Below are 17,653 nucleotides of genomic sequence, written 5' to 3' on the forward strand. Positions count from 1 at the left end.
GCAGCTCATACCTGTAATCCCAGCACTTGGGAGGCTGAGATGGGAGGATCACCTGAGGTCAGGAGTTCAAGACCAGCCTGGCCAACATGGTGAAACCTTGTCTCTACTAAAAATACAAAAATTGGCTCAGTGTGATGGCACGTGCCTGTAATCCCAGCTACTCCAGAGGCTGAGCCAGGAGAATTGCTTGAACCCGGGAGACAGAGGTTGCAGTGAGCTGAGATCGCACCACTGCACTCCAGCCTGGGCAACAGAACAAGACTCTATCTCAAAAAAAAAAAAAAAAAAAAAGAAGAAACTGTTCCCAGAGATCCTCAGTGCCACTCCAGGTTTCAGCGAAGCTCTGCTGAGGGGCCGGCGTCATGGACCCCAGTGTACACAGGCTCTACTAGGGGATCCCATCGAAGCCCCCTCCCCCGAATGGCCTCCAGGAATCTGTCCTGGCTCCACCTCTGGAACCTTCATTTTCTTACATCTTGCCTGTGGCTATCACCACACTTGACAACCTACTGTGTGTCACCGAGCTCCCCTACTTATGGGATGACTACTTCAATTCTTCACTCTCTCAAACCTCCAAGGCCCTCCCATCCCCCCCTCACCTCTGGCCTCTGCCCACTAGAGGACCCCCGCTAGTAATACCCCTTAGTTGTGACAATCAAAAATGTCTCCAGACATTGCCAAACATCCCCTCAGGTGGAAAATCACCCTCAGTAAGAACCACTGATCTAGACCAACGGCCAGCTGCTCTGTCTCACGCTTGTGACCCACATATGGAATGCACACATTTGACTGACCTTCATCTGTCTCTTGATGCAGCCCTTTTTCAAAGCCCAGCATGGCTCGGCATGGTGGCGCACGCCTGTAATCCCAGCACTTTTGGAGGCCAAGCCAGGAGGATTGTTTGAGCTCAGAAGTTTGAGACCAGCCTAGGCAACATGGTGAAACCCCATCTCCACAAAAAATACAAAAATTAGCCGGGTGTGATGAAATGCACATATGGTCCCAGCTACTCAGGAGGCTGAGATAGGAGGATTGCTTGAGCCTGGGAGTTCAAGAACAGCCTGGGCAACATGGCAAGACCTCATCTCTTAAAAAATAAAAAAATAAAAAATTAAAAAACTTGATCACATTTTTCTGGAGGGGAATTTAACAATATTTATCATGAGCTTTAAGTTAATAGTGTAATATAAAATAAGCTGAGCATGGTGGTAGGCACCTGTAATCCCAGCTACTCAAGAGTCTGAGGCAGGAGAATTGCTTGAACCCAGGAGGTGGAGGCTGCAGTGAGCTGTGATTATGCCACTGCACTGTAGCCTAGGCAATAGGGCAAGACTCCGTCTCAAAAAAAAAAAAAAAAGAAAGAAAAAAAAAAAGAAAAGTTAATAGTATAATATTATGAATTACTGATACATGAAACATAAGTGAATCCCAAAAACATAATGCTGAGGGAAGAGTACATACACCAGGCGGGTGGCTCACGCCTGTTATCCCAGCACTTTGGGAGGCCAAGGTGGAAGGATCGCTTGAGCCCAGGAGTTCTAGACCAGCCTGGGCAACACAGCAAGATGCCCCATTTCAATTTTTTTTAATTAAAAAAAATAATAATAAAAAAACCCAAAGCCCAGTGGACTGACAGGCAGACAACACACATACACACCCCCCTGTAGATTTCTAGGTGTGATTTGGACACCCCTGTGTCTCCCTGGTTCCAGTGTCCCCCTCAGTTGATCTGAGGAAAGCAGGACGCACCCACCCCTCCTGCATGGGTGTGGCTGGGGGTGGGCTCCACAGTACAAGCCTCTGCTAAAGAAATCTGCTTCCGCCGGGCAAGTGGCTCACACCTGTAATCCCAGCACTTTGGGAGGCTGAGGTGGATGGATCACCTGAGGTCAGGAGTTTGAGACCAGCCTGACCAACATGGTGAAACCCTATCTCTACTAAAAATATAAAATTAGCCAGGCATGGTGGCACATGCCTGTAATCCCAGCTACTCGGAAGGCTGAAGCAGGAGAATCGCTTGAATTTCAGGAGGCAGAGGTTGCAGTGAGCTGAGATCATGCCACTGCACTCCAGCCTGGGCGACAAGAGAAAAACTGTCTCAAAAATAAAATAATAATAATAAAAATAATAAAAAATTAAAAAAATAAAAAATAAATCTGCTTCCTAGTCTCTGGCTCCTCTCTCTTGGCCTGTCCAACCGCTTTATAAGTTGGATGTGGGTGGTCAATACAGTGACTCAGAACTACCAGCTCTCAGACATTTCCCTCCCAGCCCTGCATAGGTGGTCTAGCATCCCACACTGGGATCAGGAGGGGCTGCCCTGCCTGTCTGGGGCCTCAGCCAAGCCTAAGGCAGAAGGAGCCTGCTAACTACCATCCAGGTGCTCATTCGAGGCCCCTCTTCTCCTCCCCTCAGGATTCTTTCCCATTCCTATTTACCCAACCTCTCCCTCCTAACTAGAACCTGCCCACTGACATTTAGACATATTTAAATCTCTCCTGAAATTAAAAAAACAAACAAACAAAAAACTGGGCTTTGAAAACCCCAAATCTCCTTGCAGCTACCTCCTAATTCTCTCCTCCCTTTCAAAGCCAAACTTGTGAAAAAGCTGTCTGCATCCACAATCTCCCTTTCCTCACCTCCCACACATTCCAGTCTGGCTTCCCCCCTCATCAGTCCCCAGAAGCATCTCTCCCTAAGATGGTCAGCGATGCTCAGACCGCCAGGCTGAGCCTGGAGAGCAGTAAACTGGCCTGGCCCGGGCAGGACCTTGGCCGTAGGAGCAGCAGTAGGGGACACAGTGGTTGGTGTTACCCAGGGTTGTCAATGTCAACTGCAGACGATAAACTAGAACTTCTGTGCAGTTCCAGAAAGAATATCTGGCCTTGAGTCCTGAGGCTATGCCAACACCTACTTACCTTCATTGATTCATTCATTCATCCATTCAGTAACTCTTTACTGAGCACACTTGGGCCAGACCCTGAGGTAGGCACCTGTTATAAACTTGGTCTCTACCCTCATGGAGCTAACTGCCTGGGCACTGGTCAGAGTCATGAAAATACACAAAGACGACCGAGATGCTTGATGGAGAAGTACAGAGTGTATTACTGTGGGATCAGATGTGGCCCGAAAGGTCAAGAAGAGATTTTCAGGCTGGGATCTGGCCACTGAGTAGGAATTAGCTAGTCCAGGAGGAATGGGGAGAAAGAGATGATAGGAGACTGGGGGAAAGGTGTCTCTTGGGGACAAAGAGGCCAGGGATTCCAGAATTGAAAAGGACCATCAGGAAGCAAGTAGGGAGGGGTGGGGAGAGCTGGATAGAAATTATTTTTCTCTTCTTTTTGAGATGGAGTCTTGCTCTGTCACCCCGGCTGGAGCGCAGTGGCACAATTTACACTCACTGCAACCTCCACGTCCAGGGTTCAAGCAATCCTCCTGCCTCAGCCTCCTGAGTATCTGGGACTACAAGTGTGCACCACTATGCCCGACTAATTTTTTTGTACTTTTAGTAGAAACAAGGTCTCACCATGTTGGCCAGGCTGGTCTCGAACTCCTGAACTCAGGTGATCCGCCCACCTCAGCCTCCCAAAGTGTTGGGATTACAGCGTGAGCCACTGTGCCCGGCTGAAATTAGGTTTTTCTCTCTGCCCCTCAGCCTTTGTGCCAAGCCTTTCTCCTGCCTCACTCTGAAGGACTTTAGCACCCTCCACTCCCTTGATGTGGTCGACCCTTTTATTTCTCTTTCTCCCAGGACTCTGTCATGCCCGAGCTCTTGCATGTCCCTCCTCTGACCTGAATGTGAATGTTCTACAGAGCTCTACCCAGGCCTTACTCCCCTTCCCAACTCTTTTTCTTGACATTGTCTCCCATATTTATGGACTGTCACTTCTAACAGATCTCCAGTCCCAGAACTCTCCCCTGAGACCCAGATTCAGAGATCTCCTTGCCTGGTGATCATCTTCACACAGATACCCTGCTCACTATCTTAAACACAGCAGATTGCAGAGTTAGAAAATGTTCAGTCTCACTTTTGCTGAGAAAATGTAGAAAGTAACATAAAGCAGCCAGGTGTGGTGGCATGTACCTGTAGTTCTAGCCGCTTGGGAGCCTGAGACAGGAGGATCGCTTGAGCCCAGGAGTTTTGAGGCCGTGTGGAGCTATGGTCACACCCTGTACTCCAGGCTGGGAAACAGAGTAAGATTCTGTCTCTTAAAAAAAATTAAATTAAAAATAACATAAAGCCTTTTTGTCCCCAAAAACTTGATTAAAAATAAATCAACGAAGACACAGAATCTTGAACAGAGCCTGAGCCTTCCACCTGAACCTATACACTTGACGCAGATGGTGGGCTGTGACTAGCCTTTCTTTATGCCAATAAGGAAACCGAAGTCAAACGAGCTTTGATTAGTTGATTAATCATGTTGAAACAAGGTCCCAGTAAAGCTAAATTTAACTGTGGCCTGCTCTAGATTCCAAATTGCATGCTTCCTCTTTTATAGTTTTTGCCAACTCATTGTAATCAGATTGTTGAGTCTGAGTGATGGGTATATGAAGAGTTCATTACACTTCTCTTCTGTGCATATCAAAATTTTTCATAATAAAAATCTAAAAGGAAACAATGTCTCTTTTTTTCTTTTCTTTTAGCCTGTCTTGGCTACTTGATTAGTGCTTGTCTACAATGTAAGTCTTAAACTTGCTGCTATGAGAGAATTGCTTGGACTCATGAAACACGCTTTTTGGAGGAAATTAGGTGATATGAGACATATAACTATGCCCTGTGTTGCAAATGACATCATCAGTGAATTAGTTTTCTTTTTGCTTCTTTTCTTTGTTCTTCTAACCATATGTGTGTGTAAATGTGTGCGTGTGTATACCCTGAGAATTTCTGCGCAGGGAGGAAGTGGTTCAATCTGCTTGTCTCTGAGCAGCCGTTGGCTTTCAGAATAAAGAAATGACTCTGCCTTGTTTCTGATTCATATGCAACATGAGGCTTGTTTTCATCCATGAGGTCTAAATTTGAACACCTGTCTTCTCCCCCTATAAAACGTAATCCTCTTTCCCCATAACATTGAAGAAGAAAAAAAACCTGGCTTTACATGCTGTTTAGGTTAGATCTGTAAGAGGAGCTTAAGTGTTGATCACAAGAAACACTGAGAGAATGAAAACTAGTTTGGAAACCTCATGTATCTCAGAAAACTCCACATGACAAACATACCACACAGCTTTTGTAGGCATCCAGGTCAGAAGGGCAGTTGCACGGGAGCCTAATTTGTAAAGGCCATTGTCATGTTCCTTCTAAGGACTGACTCAGCCTCCCATTCCTTCAACCATAACTTTTATTCCTTTCCACACTTCTCCCACTGCTGTCTTCATTTCAGCAGAAAAAGACAATCTCTCTTGACCAAAATATGAGGCCTACAATAGTATCATTTTGCACATTTCACCCACCTTGTTTAAATTTTTATTTTGATATACAGTCATCCCTGGATATCCATAGTGGATCGGTTCCAGGACCTCCCTCAGATACCAAAATCCATGGATGCTCAAGTCTCTGATATAAAATGGAGTAGTATTTGCATATAACCTATGCACATTTTCCCATATACAGAACGTTAAATCATCTCTAGATTACTTATAATACCTAATAAAGTGTAAATGCTATGTAAATAGTTGTTGTATTGTTTAGGGAACAATGACAAGAAAAAAAGTCTGCACATGTTCACTACAGACACAATAAAAAAATTTCTTTTGATTCAAGGTTGGTTGAGTCCACAGATGCAGAACCCATGGATATGGAGGGCTGACTGTTAAGTTCAAACATAGAGAAATCCCATAAGCACAGTATAAGAAACCCTATAACCTTTACTCTGGCCCCGCTTTTTTTTCTCTCTTTCTGTCTTTCTTTCTAAGTGCTGGAGTTTATCAATTTTATTAATATTTTCAAAGAATGAAATTTTGTGGGCTTTTTGAAACAGGGTCTCATTCTGTCACCCAGGCTGGAGTGCAGTGGCACAATCACAGTTAACTGTAGCCTCCACCTCCCAGGGTCACCTCCCACCTCAGCCTCCCGAGTAGCTGGGACTACAGGCATGCACCACCATGCCCAGCTAATTTTTGTATTTTTTGGAGAGACAGTTTCACCATGTTGCCCAGGCTTGTCTTGGACTCTTGATCTCAAGCGATCTGCCTGCCTTGGCCTCCCAAAGTGCTGGGATTACAGGCATGAGCCACCATGCCTGGCCTAACATATCTTTAAATTTCCTTTGTGATTTATTCTTTGACCCATGAGTTACTTAGTAGTATGTTGTTTAATTTCCAATTACTGGGGGATTTTTCTAGATTTGTTTTTGTTATTCTATCTAATATAATTCCATTGTGGTCAGAGAATATAATCTATAAGATATCAGCCTCTTAGTATTTATTGACCTACTTATAGTCCAGCATATGGTCTATCATGGGGAATTTTTTATGTGTCCTTGAAAAAAAAAGTGTATTCTGTAGTTATTTGGCACAGTGTTTTATAAATGTCAGTTAGGCAAGGTTGGTTAATTGTGTCATTAAAGTCTTACACATACTTAGTGATTTTTGTTTTCTTGGTATATCAGTGACAGAGAGATATTAAAATCTCTAATCATAACTGTGGATTTGTCTAGTTATTGCTTTAGTTCTGTTAGCTTTTCCTTCATGTATTTTGAAGCCCCACTACTGTTATGGACTGAATTGTGTCCTCCCCCAAAATTTGTATGTGTAAGTCTTAACTCTGAGTACCTCAGAACATGACTGTAATTGGAGCTAGGGTCTTTACAGAGATAATTAAGTTAAAATGAGGTCATTAGGGTAGGCCCTAATCCAATATGACTGGTGTTCTTATAAGAAGAGGAAATTTTGACACAGACACAGAAAGAGGGAAGATAATATGTAGACAAAGGGAGAAGATGGCCCTCAGAAGGAATCAACCCTGTCAACACCATTGTCTTGGATGTTTAACCTCCAGAACTGTGAGAAAATAAATTTTAGTTATTGACACCATCAGTCTGTGGTGGCTTTCTATGGCAGCCCTAGCAAACTAAGTTACTAAGTGCGCACATTTAGGATTGTTAAGTATTCTTGATGAATTGATTCTTTTATAAAGTTTTTCTTCTTGTATCTACTAGTACTCCTTATCTTGATGCCTACTTTGTTTGATATGAATATAACTACATCCGCTTTCTTGTTTGTTCTTATTCTTGTTTATATTTCATCTTCTTATCCGTATTAAATATATATTTCCCTATCCTTTTATTTTCACTTTTTTGGTCTCTATATATTCAAAGTGTGTCCCTTAAGACAGCATAGCCAGGTGTGGTGGCTCAAGCCTGTAATCCCAGCACTTTGGGAGGCCAAGATAGGCAGATCGCTTGAGTCCAGGAGTTTGAGACCAGTCTGGGTGACATGGTAAAACCCCACCTCTACAAAAAAAAAAAAAAATTAGCCAGACGTGGTGGTGCATGCTTGTCATCCCACCTACTTGGGAGGCTGAGGCAGGAGGATCACTTGAGTCCAGGAAGCAGAGGTTGCAGTGAGCTGTGATCATGCCACTGCATTCCAGCCTGGGCCACAGAATGTGACCCTGTCTCAAAAAAAAAAAAAAAAAAAAAAAAAAAATCCCTGAAGCCAAAACAAAACAAATAAAATCCAGCACACATTCGGGTCGTTTTTTATTCAGTTTAATAATCTTTTGCCTTTTCATTGAAGTATTTAGTCCATTTATATTTAATATAATGATTGCAATGATTGTGTTTAAATCTACTATATTGCTATTTGTTTTCTATTTGTGCCACCTGTTTTTCATTCTGTTCTCTTTGCCTGCCTTCAATTAATCAAATATTTTTATTAGTCCATTTTATTTCTTCTATTGGTTTCTAGCTCTACCTCTTTATATAATATTTTCAGTTTAGCTCTAGGTGATTACAGTATGCATTGTTATTTATTTGTTTATTTATTTTTTTTTTGAGACAGAGTCTCACTCTGTCACCAGGCTAGAGTGCAGTGGTGCAATCTCCGCTCACTGCAACCTCCGCGTCCTGGGTTCAAGTGATTCTCCTGCCTCAGGCTCCCAAGTAGCTGGGACTACAGGTGCGCACCACCACGTCCAGCTAATTTTTTGTATTTTTAGTAGAGATGGGGTTTCACCATGTTGGCCAGGATGGTCTCGATCTCTTGACCTCATGATCTGCCCGCCTCAGCATCCCAAAGTGCTGGGATTACAGGCATAAGCCACCGCACCCGGCCTGCATTCTTAATTTATTACATTTTGCTTAGAATTAATTTATCCATAAAATGTATAACCTAAAGAGAGAATAATTTCATTTACCCTACCTGTCCTTCTGCTATTATTGTCATATATTTTACTTTTACATGTTTTATTTTTACTTATTTTTGAGATAGAGTCTCACTTTATTGCCCAGGCTGGTGTGCAATGGTACAATCACGGCTCACTGCAGCCTCAACTTCCCAGGCTCAGGTGATTCTCTCACCTCAGCCTCCTAGGTAGCTGAGACTACAGGTACACACCACCATGCCAGTCTAATTTGTTTGTATTTTTTGTAGAGAGGGAGTCTAACCATGTTGCCCAGACTGGTCTCAAATTCCTAGGCTCAAGTGATTCTTCTGCCTCAGTCTCCCAAAGTGCTGGGATTACAGGCATGAGCCACTGTGCCTGGCCTTACATGTTTTAAATCTTACAATAAATTATTATTGTTTTTGTTTGAAGTAGTCAGTTGTTTTTTAAAGAAATTTTTTTTTAAATTCAAAAAATATAGGCTTTTATATTAGCCCATATAAGATGTTCTTCATTCCTTTCTGTAGAATGTACCATAATTTATTTATCCATTCACCTACTGAAGGACATCTTGGTTGCTTCCAAGTTTTGGCAGTTATGAATAAAACTGCTATAAACATCTGTGCAGGGTTTTATGTGGACATGCCTGATGAACAATCTTTAGCGCTTATTGTAGTGCAAATCTGACGAAAATGAATTCTCTCAGCTTTTGCTCATCTGAAATTGTCTATATTTCATGTTATGTCTTCCAGTAACTGTGAGTCCCATGTGAGCATAACTGACAAGAAAAGATACACAAGTTCTTAGTATGTTGCTGTGTCAAAGAATAGCATTGTTTTCTTGGTCTGGTGAGATGATGAATGAGAAAATTATAGTTATAGCCAAGTGAGTGCCAAAGACTTCAGGAGGCAGTGGGTTTTTACAAACTTGTTTGGATTGGTGAAGTATCTTTGTTTTGGGAGTGCCAATCCCCTTCAACTGAAGAGGAAGTTAAAACAGAGATCCAAAGCCGGGCACTCAAGCCTGTAATCTCAGCACTCTGGGAGGCTGGGGTGGGCAGATCGCTTGAGGTCAGGAGTTTGAGACCAGCCTGGCCAACATGGCGAACCCCGTCTCTACTAAAAATACAAAAATTAGCCAGGCATGGTGGTGGGCGCCTGTAATTCTAGCTACTCAGGAGGCTGAGGCAGGAGAATTGCTTGAACCCAGAAGGCAGGGGTTGCAGTGAGCTGAGATCCCGCCACTGCACTCCAGCCTGGGCGACAGCACAAGACTCTTAAAAACAAACAAACAAAAAACAAACAGAGATCCAGGACCATTCCATAGCAAGAAGGACAGAATCACAACCAACAGCCCCTGGTGGCTGCTCCTCATGAAGCACAGATGATTGCAGTGGTTGTTTCCCTGGCAGCTCCTGTTTTTGTGTCAAGGGCAAAGCTCTAAGCAGCATTGCTGTCTCTTCATTCCCCTCCCTGCCTACATTAGAGAAGTATTTTTGCAGTCATGGATTCAAGGCCAAAGGCCCCTATTAGCAATGTTTCAACGAAGTTTTTTTTCTGGTGTGTATCCCAATTTTAGGACGTGTATCCCAATTTTAGGCTGCACATGGCAGCACGGTTTATCAGGGATGGTTGGTTTCTTAGGTTGAGTTCCCGAAAACAAATTTTGAGACAGGAGCAATGTGCAAATGATTCATTAAGGAAGTGCTCCCAGGAGAAACAATTAAAGGAATGCAGAAAAGAAGTAAAGGAAGAGGAAGACGCCAAGCAAGGCTTTGATGCTGGCCATGTCCCAGCCTCAGCCTGATGCAGAGGTGAGTTCTGAAGGGGAAATTACACTTTATAGTTTGTTCCACTGCAATGAGGGAGCTGGGCTTTCACATCAGTGAAAGTGCAGGCTTTCCTGTACCAGTCAGTGGTTATGAACACAGGGAGGAAGGACACACAAACTCTCAGGCCATTCTCACTCCCTTTATATGCTGGTGTGCAAAGCAACCCCAGCAGACCAGGTGTGATGCCCTCAGGTACAAGCCACTGGAAACAAAGGTCACAGAAAGTGGAGGATAACAGGACACAAATGGTAAAAGGGATCCAGGGGGATATAGGTGAAGCACCAACAGCATCTGCCACGGTAGGACATGTGAAAAGAAGGCCTTGACACGCTTTTTATAGAATGCTTTGTACTAATTTAGGAGGGTATCATTTAATATATTATTGCTTTTAAGTGGGTTCCCCTGGGAGTATAGAGAGACGTATCATGTGCCAACCCATTAATATTTCAAGGTAAGAATGTCTCTTTGATAGCTGTGCATCTTATACTTGCAAGAACTCTGGGAACTATCTAGGCCATTTGAATCAGGTTTCTGCACACATCTTGACCAATTTAGTTTCTGAAATTCTATTTTGTCATTTTATACCCCGCCACCCGCTGATTCTATAGTGAAAGTCAGTGGTCAAAGTCTTGTTGCATCTGAAAGTCTTCACAGACTTCCTTTCCCATTTGACTTATAAAGTGTGCGTCACATTGTATTAAAGGACAAGGATATTTCTCTTTTTTTTTTTTTTTTTGAGATGAAGTCTCGGTCTTGTCCCCCAGGCTGGAGTGCAATGGCGCAATCTCGGCTCACTGCAACCTCCACCTCCTGGGTTCAAGTGATTCTCCTGCCTCGGCCCCCCAAGTAGCTGGGATTACAGGTGCCTGCCACCACGCCCGGCTAATTTTTGTAGTTTTAGTAGAGACGGGGTTTTACCATGTTGGCCAGGCTAGTCTAGAACTCCTGACCTCAGGTGATCCACACGCTTTGGCCTCCCAAAGTGCTGGGATTACAGGTGTGAGCCACCACGCCCGGCCTCTTTTTTTTTTTTTTTTTTTTTTAGAGATAGTCTCTTGCTCTGTTGCCCAGGCTGGAGTGAGTGGCGTGACCCTGACTCATTGCAACCTCAACCTCCCAGGCTCAAGCCATCCTCCCACCTCAGTCTCCTGAGTAGCTGTTATTACAGGCGCACGCCACCATGCCCGGCTAATTTTTTAATTTTTTAGTAGAGATGCAGTCTCGCTATGTTGCCAAGGCTGGTCTCGAACTGCTGAGCTCCAGTTATCTGCCTGCCTCAGCCTCCCAAAGTGCTGGAATTACAGGTGTGAGCCACCACGCCTGGCAGATATTTCAAATTTGAGTAGGAAAACTTTTAACAACTCTTTGATGATGATAGTATAGAATATTTTGTATATGGTGATATTTCTACACATCTCTAAACATATATTTCTATTTATGTGATCAGTATTTTTTCATCTGGATGAGATTAACAGAATAATACTGTTGTGAATCATGCCCTTCCATTATCTGCCAAAAAATGGCAGACACAGGCCAGGTGCAGTGGCTCATACCTATAATCCCAACACTTTGGGAGGCTGAGGCAAAAGGATTGCTTGAGCCCAAGAGTTCAAGACCAGCCAGGGCAACATAGTGAGACCCCCATCTCTACAAAAAAAAAAAAAAGGCAGACATGATAGTACTGTGGTCTACAGTGGAACACACTGGAATACATCCATAGCATCTAATGAATTTTATCAAAAGTCCTTCATTCATTATACCCCCTTTATTTCATGTGAGCTATTCCAGGAATCATGTGAAGAAGAAGAAGATTCTTGGGTGCCATCAAGTGGCCATTTGGGGAAAACCACAGGTGATCTGGGTGTATGACCATCAGCCTCTACATAATTTCCTCCCTGAATTTGGGGTCTTGGAGCAGAGAAATTAAAAAAAAAAAAAAAAAAAGTTCTCAGAGGAACCTAGTTGGAGGTTGAGGATGAAACCAAAGTCATGGCCTGAGAAGGGAGAAAATGGCTGAAGTAGCCAAAGATTATTTTTTTAAAGACTTTATTTTATTTTATTTTATTTTTGAGATAGAGTCTCACTCTGTCACCCAGGCTGGAATGCAGTGGTACAATCTCGGCTCACTGCAAGCTCTGCCTCCTGGGTTCAAGCGATTCTCCTGCCTCAGCCTCCCGAGTACCTGGGATTACAGGCGCGCGCCACCACACCCAGCTAATTTTTGTAATTTTAGTAGAGACAGGGTTTCATCATGTCGGCCAGGCTGATCTTGAACTCCTGACCTCAGGTCATCCACTTGCCTTGGCTTCCCAAAGTGCTGAGATTACAGGCATGAGCCACTGTGCCCGGTCAGACTTTATTTTTTTGAGAGCAGTTTTAGGTTCATAGCAAAATTAAGAGGAAGGCACTGAGATATCTCATATGCCCCACCAACACATGCACAATCTCCCCCATTATCAACATCCCCCACAAGAGTGCTACATTTATTACAACTGATGAACCTACATTGACACATCATCACTCAAAGTGTATAGTTTATATTAAGGTTCATTCTTGGTGTTGTACAATCTACGGACAAATGGACAAATATATAGGACATGTGTCCACCATTATAGTATCATACAAAGTATTTTCACTGCCCTAAAACTCCTCTATTCTCTGCCTATTTATCCCTTCCTGCCCTCAGCCCCTGGCAACCACTGATCTTTTTACCATCTCCACAGTTTTATCTTTTCTAGAATGCCATATAGTTGGAATAATACAGTGTGTAGCCTTTTCAGACTGGCTTCTTTCACTTCGTATTATGGAATTAAGTTTTCCCCATGTCTCTTTATGGCTTAGTAGCTCATTTCTTTTTAGTGCTGGATAATATTCCATTGTTTGAATGTATCACAATTTATCCATTCACCTACTGAAGGACATTTTAGTTACTTCCAAGTTTTGGCAGTTATGAATAAAGCTGCTATAAATACCTGTGCAGGGTTTTGTATGGACATAAGTTTTTAATTCCTTTGGGTAAATACCAGAGTGCCAACATTGGATCATATGGCAAGAGTAGGTTTAGTTTTGTAAGAAACTACCATACTGTCTTCCAAAGTGGCTGTGCCATTCTGCATGCCCATCAGCAATGAGAGTTCCTGTTGCTCCACATGCTTGCCAGCATTTGATGATGTAAGTGTTCTGGACTTTGGCCATTCTAATAATAGGTATGCAATGACATCTTATTGTTGTTTTATTTTGCCTTTCCCTGATGAAAGGGAAATGTGGAGCCTCTTTTCATATGCTTATTTGCCATCTGTTTATCTGCTTTGGTAAGGTGTCTGTTAAGGTCTTTGGCATATTTTTGGGTTTGCTTTTGTTTTTTGAGACAGAGTCTGGCTCTATTGCCCAGACTGGAGTGCAGTGGCACAACCATGGCTCACTGCAACCTCTGCCTCCTGGGCTCAAGCCATCCTCCCATTTCAGCCTAGCAAGTAGCTGGGACCACAGGCATGCACCATGACACCCAGCTAATTTTTATATTTTTTGTAGAGACGAGGTCTCACTATATTGCCTAGGCTGGTACTGAATTTCTGGGTTCAGGCAATCTTACTGCCTCAGCCTCCCAAAGTGTTAGGATTACAGGCGTGAGCCACCACGCCAGGCCTTTGGCTCATTTTTAAATCAGGTTGCTTGTTTTCTTACTGTCAAGTTTTGAGAATTCTTTGTATATTTTGGATAATCATCCATTATCAGATATATCGTTTGCAAACATTTTCTTCTAGTCTATGTCTTGTCTTTTTGTTCTCTTAAGAATGTCTTTTGTAAAGCAGAAAATTTTAATTTTAATAAAGTCCAGCTTATTAATTCTGTCGTGGATCATGCCTCTGGTGTTATATCTCAACAGTCATCACCGACTAACTGCAACCTCCACCTCCCAGGTTCAAGCAATTCTGCTTCAGCTCTCTGAGTAGCTGGGATTATAGGCATGCGCCACCATGCCTGGCTAATTTTTGTATTTTTAGTAGAGACGGGGTTTCACCATGTTGCCCAGACTGGTCTCTAACTCCTGACCTCAGGTGATCTGCCCACCTCCAAAAGTACTGGGATTACAGGCATAAGCCACCATGCCCAGCTAGAACATCTCATAACACTTCTCTAGAAGATACTTGCAAGGCATGTAAAAGTCATTAATCTAAAAACATTTGGAAATTTATTTCCCCTCATTGTTTTCCCATAAATGTGAACAACCCAAAAGTTACAGATGGGCCAGGAGCAGTGGTTCACACCTGTAATCCCAGCAGTTCGGGAGACCAAGGCAGGCAGATCACTTGAGGTCAGGAGTTCGAGACCAGCCTGGCCAACATTGCGAAACCCTGTCACTACTAAAAATACAAAAATTAGCCAGGTGTCATGGAGCACGCCTGTAATTCCAGCTACTCAGGAGGCTGAGGCAGGAGAATTGCTTGAACCCGGGAGGCAGAGGTTGCAGTGAGCCAAGATCCCACCACTGCACTCCAGCCTGGGTGATAGAGCTAGACTCCATCTCAAAAAAATAAAAACAAAAAACAAAAGTTATAGGTGGAATAAAAAAAACTGACAGATTAGGAGAGTAGACGTTTTGATAAAAACAATCAATTAATCACCTATCAGAACGTCAGACAAAAATCAAAATGGGCACATTATACCACTTCATGCTCTAAAACCAATGAACAGACTCATCTACATGAAAGATGATAGTAAAATGTCTTTAAGGACAGTAAGGGTTCATTCAGGTGGGCAGTAATTGCAACAGTTGCAAACCCAAGTATCAGTCAGGGTCCTGGTGGAAAAGAGTTGGCAAACTCAAAGAAGAATTTTTTTTTTTTTTTTTTTTTTTTTATGAGACAGAGTCTCGCTCTGCCGCCCAGGCTGGAGGGCAGTGGCGTGATCTCGGCTCACTGCAACCTCTGCCTCCCGGGTTCATGCAATTCTCCTGCCTCAGCCTCCCAAGTAGCTGGGACTACAGGCGTGTGCCACCACGCCCGGCTAATTTTTTATATTTTTAGTAGAGACAGGATTTCACCGTGTTAGCCAGGATGGTCTTGATCTCCTGACCTCGTGATCCACCTGCCTCGGCCTCCCAAAGTGCTGGGATTACAGGTGTGAGCCACTGCGCCCAGCCAAAAGAGGATATTTAAGAGATGTCAATGAAGCGATTACTTAGTAAAGTATAGGTAGGGTTCAGGGAACCACAAAGAATGAAACTAGCAACAGAAGGAAACCACCACCACACTTTTTAGTTGAGAGGGCAAGAAGAAGGAGAGGTTCTTGAAATCTGATGTATAGCTACAGCACAAAAGCCACCTGACAGGGGTTATGACCTTGGGCAAAGGATGCAGCCACCAGTGAACCAGGACCTGGCTCTGTACTCCCACCCTTTGATCTGCTGATACATGTCACAGGCCAAACCCAGCCTCCTGATTGACAGAGAGAAATGGGTCTGAAGGGCCAATCAGAAAAAGATCTAGTACATCCAACTTCAATTTGGCTTTAAAAAGTTAGGACATTTTGGCTGGGCATGGTGGCTCATGACTGTCATCCCAGAGCTTTGGGAGGCTGAGGTGGGAGGATGGTTTGAGACCCGGAGTTTGAGGCTGCAGTAAGCTATGACGGCACCACTGCACTCCAGGCTGGGTGACAGAGCACACCACCATCTCAAAAAAAAAAAAAAAAAAAAAAAAGCCTGGCATGGTGGCTCTCAAGTCTAATCCCAACACTTTAAAGAGGCCAAGGAAGGAGGATCACTTGAGTCTAGCATTTTGAGACCTACCTGGGCAACATGGTGAAACCCCATCTCTACAAAAAATACAAAACTTAAAAAGAAAAAAAAAAATCAAAAATTAGGCAGGCAACACATACCTGTAGTTCCAGCTACTCTGGAAGCTGACGTGCGAGGATCACATGAGCCTGGGGAGGTTGAGGCTGCACGGAGCTCAGACCGAACCACTGCACTCCAGCCTGGGCGACAGAGTGAGACCCTGTCTCAAAACAAAACAAAACACAACAAAACACACAAAATTAGTCGGGCTCCCCCTTGAGCCCAGGAGTTGAGGCTGCAGCAAGCCATGATGCGGCCACTGTACTCTAGCCTGGGCAACAGAGTGAGACACCGTCTCTGAAAAAAAAAAAAGTTAGTCCAGGTGCGGTGGCTCACACCTGTAATCCCAGCACTTTGGGAGGCCGAGGCGGGTGGATTACAAGGTCAAGAGATCGAGACCATCCTGGTTAACACAGTGAAACCCCGTCTCTACTAAACAGAAAATTAGCCAGGTGTGGTGGCGGGTGCCTGTAGTCCCAGCTACTTGGGAGGCTGAGGCAGGAGAATGGCATGAACCCGGGAAGTGGAGCTTGCAGTGAGCCGAGATCGCATCACTGCACTCCAGCCTGGGCGACAGGGTGAGACTCCGTCTCAAAAGAAAAAAAAAAAAGTTAGGGCATTTTATTATTTCATTAAACAAGATTTCCTGAAGTAGGGCAGCTCAGCCCCATGGTTGGTGGATTTGCTGATGTTGTGGAGGGCCCTCAGTCTTTCTTTCTCTTCATTCCATCCTGATCACAAGAAGGCTGCTGCAGCTCCAGATGCCACATTCAGCCTCAGCAAGGATTAACAAAAGAGAATGAGTCTTCCTGGGGGTCCCTTTTAAACAATGAGGAAACTTCTTGGAAGCCTCCCCATGAGATCTCTCTGTCTCATGGGCCAGAACTGTATCACATGTCCATGCTGGGCCAATCCTCATCCAGGGAAAAGGTGCCCGGCCAATCAAGATTTGCCCCTGAGCTGGAGATGGTGTTGGTTGGCGGAGGGGAGCATAGATGTGCCTACAAAAACCAAGATTCTGCTAACAGAAAAGAGGGAAGAAAGGCTCTGTGAAGGCAAAGGTGTATGAAAAAGACTGCAAGACAATTGTGAGGTTTTTAGTAGACTGGAGGTAGAATAAAGATGTTGGAGGCTAGGCACAGAGGCTCATGTCTGTAGTCCCAACACTTTGGGAGGCTGAGGTGGTAGGATTGCTTGAGGCCAGGAGTTCAGAGACCAGCCTGGGCAACACAGACTCCATCTCTACAAAAAAATAGAAGCAGGCAGCTAGGCGCAGTGGCTCACTCCTGTAATCCCAGCACTTTGGGAGGCCGAGGCGGGTGGATCATGAGGTCAGGAGATCGAGACCATCCTGGCTAACATGGTGAAACCCCATCTCTACTAAAAATACAAAAAATTAGCCGGGCGTGGTGGCACACGCCTGTAGTCCCAGCTACTCGGGAGGCTGAGGCAGGAGAATGGCATGAACCCAGGAGGCGGAGCTTGCAGTGAGCCGAGATCGCGCCATTGCACTCCAGCCTGAGCAACAGAGTGAGACTCCGTCTCAAAAAAAAAATACAAGCAGGCATGATGGCTAACACCTGTAATCCCAGCACTTTTGGAGGTGGGTGGATCACTTGAGGTCAGGAGCTCAAGACCAGCCTGGCCAACATGGTGAAACCCC

The 17,653-nt window shown here is 44.1% G+C and overlaps 1 long non-coding RNA gene across 6 annotated transcripts in view; it reads right to left on the minus strand.

Moving 5' to 3' along the window:
- The window catches only part of LOC112129056 (uncharacterized), a 68,946-nt gene that overhangs the window by 33,182 nt on the left and 18,111 nt on the right, over window positions 1-17,653 (minus strand). For 3 of the 6 annotated variants that reach the window (XR_010137239.1, XR_008513772.2, XR_008513761.2), the window contains one exon: window positions 16,032-16,150. The exons of 1 other annotated variant lie outside the window; for it this stretch is intronic. This is a non-coding gene — a long non-coding RNA (uncharacterized LOC112129056). Of the gene's footprint in view, window positions 1-288; window positions 4,183-16,031; window positions 16,151-17,653 lie in introns of those variants that run through there. 2 more of the 6 variants (XR_010137240.1, XR_010137241.1) reach the window with 2 other exon arrangements.

This window comes from Pongo abelii, chromosome 16 (genome assembly GCF_028885655.2).
Source record: "Pongo abelii isolate AG06213 chromosome 16, NHGRI_mPonAbe1-v2.0_pri, whole genome shotgun sequence".
NCBI classification, from domain to species: domain Eukaryota; kingdom Metazoa; phylum Chordata; class Mammalia; order Primates; family Hominidae; genus Pongo; species Pongo abelii.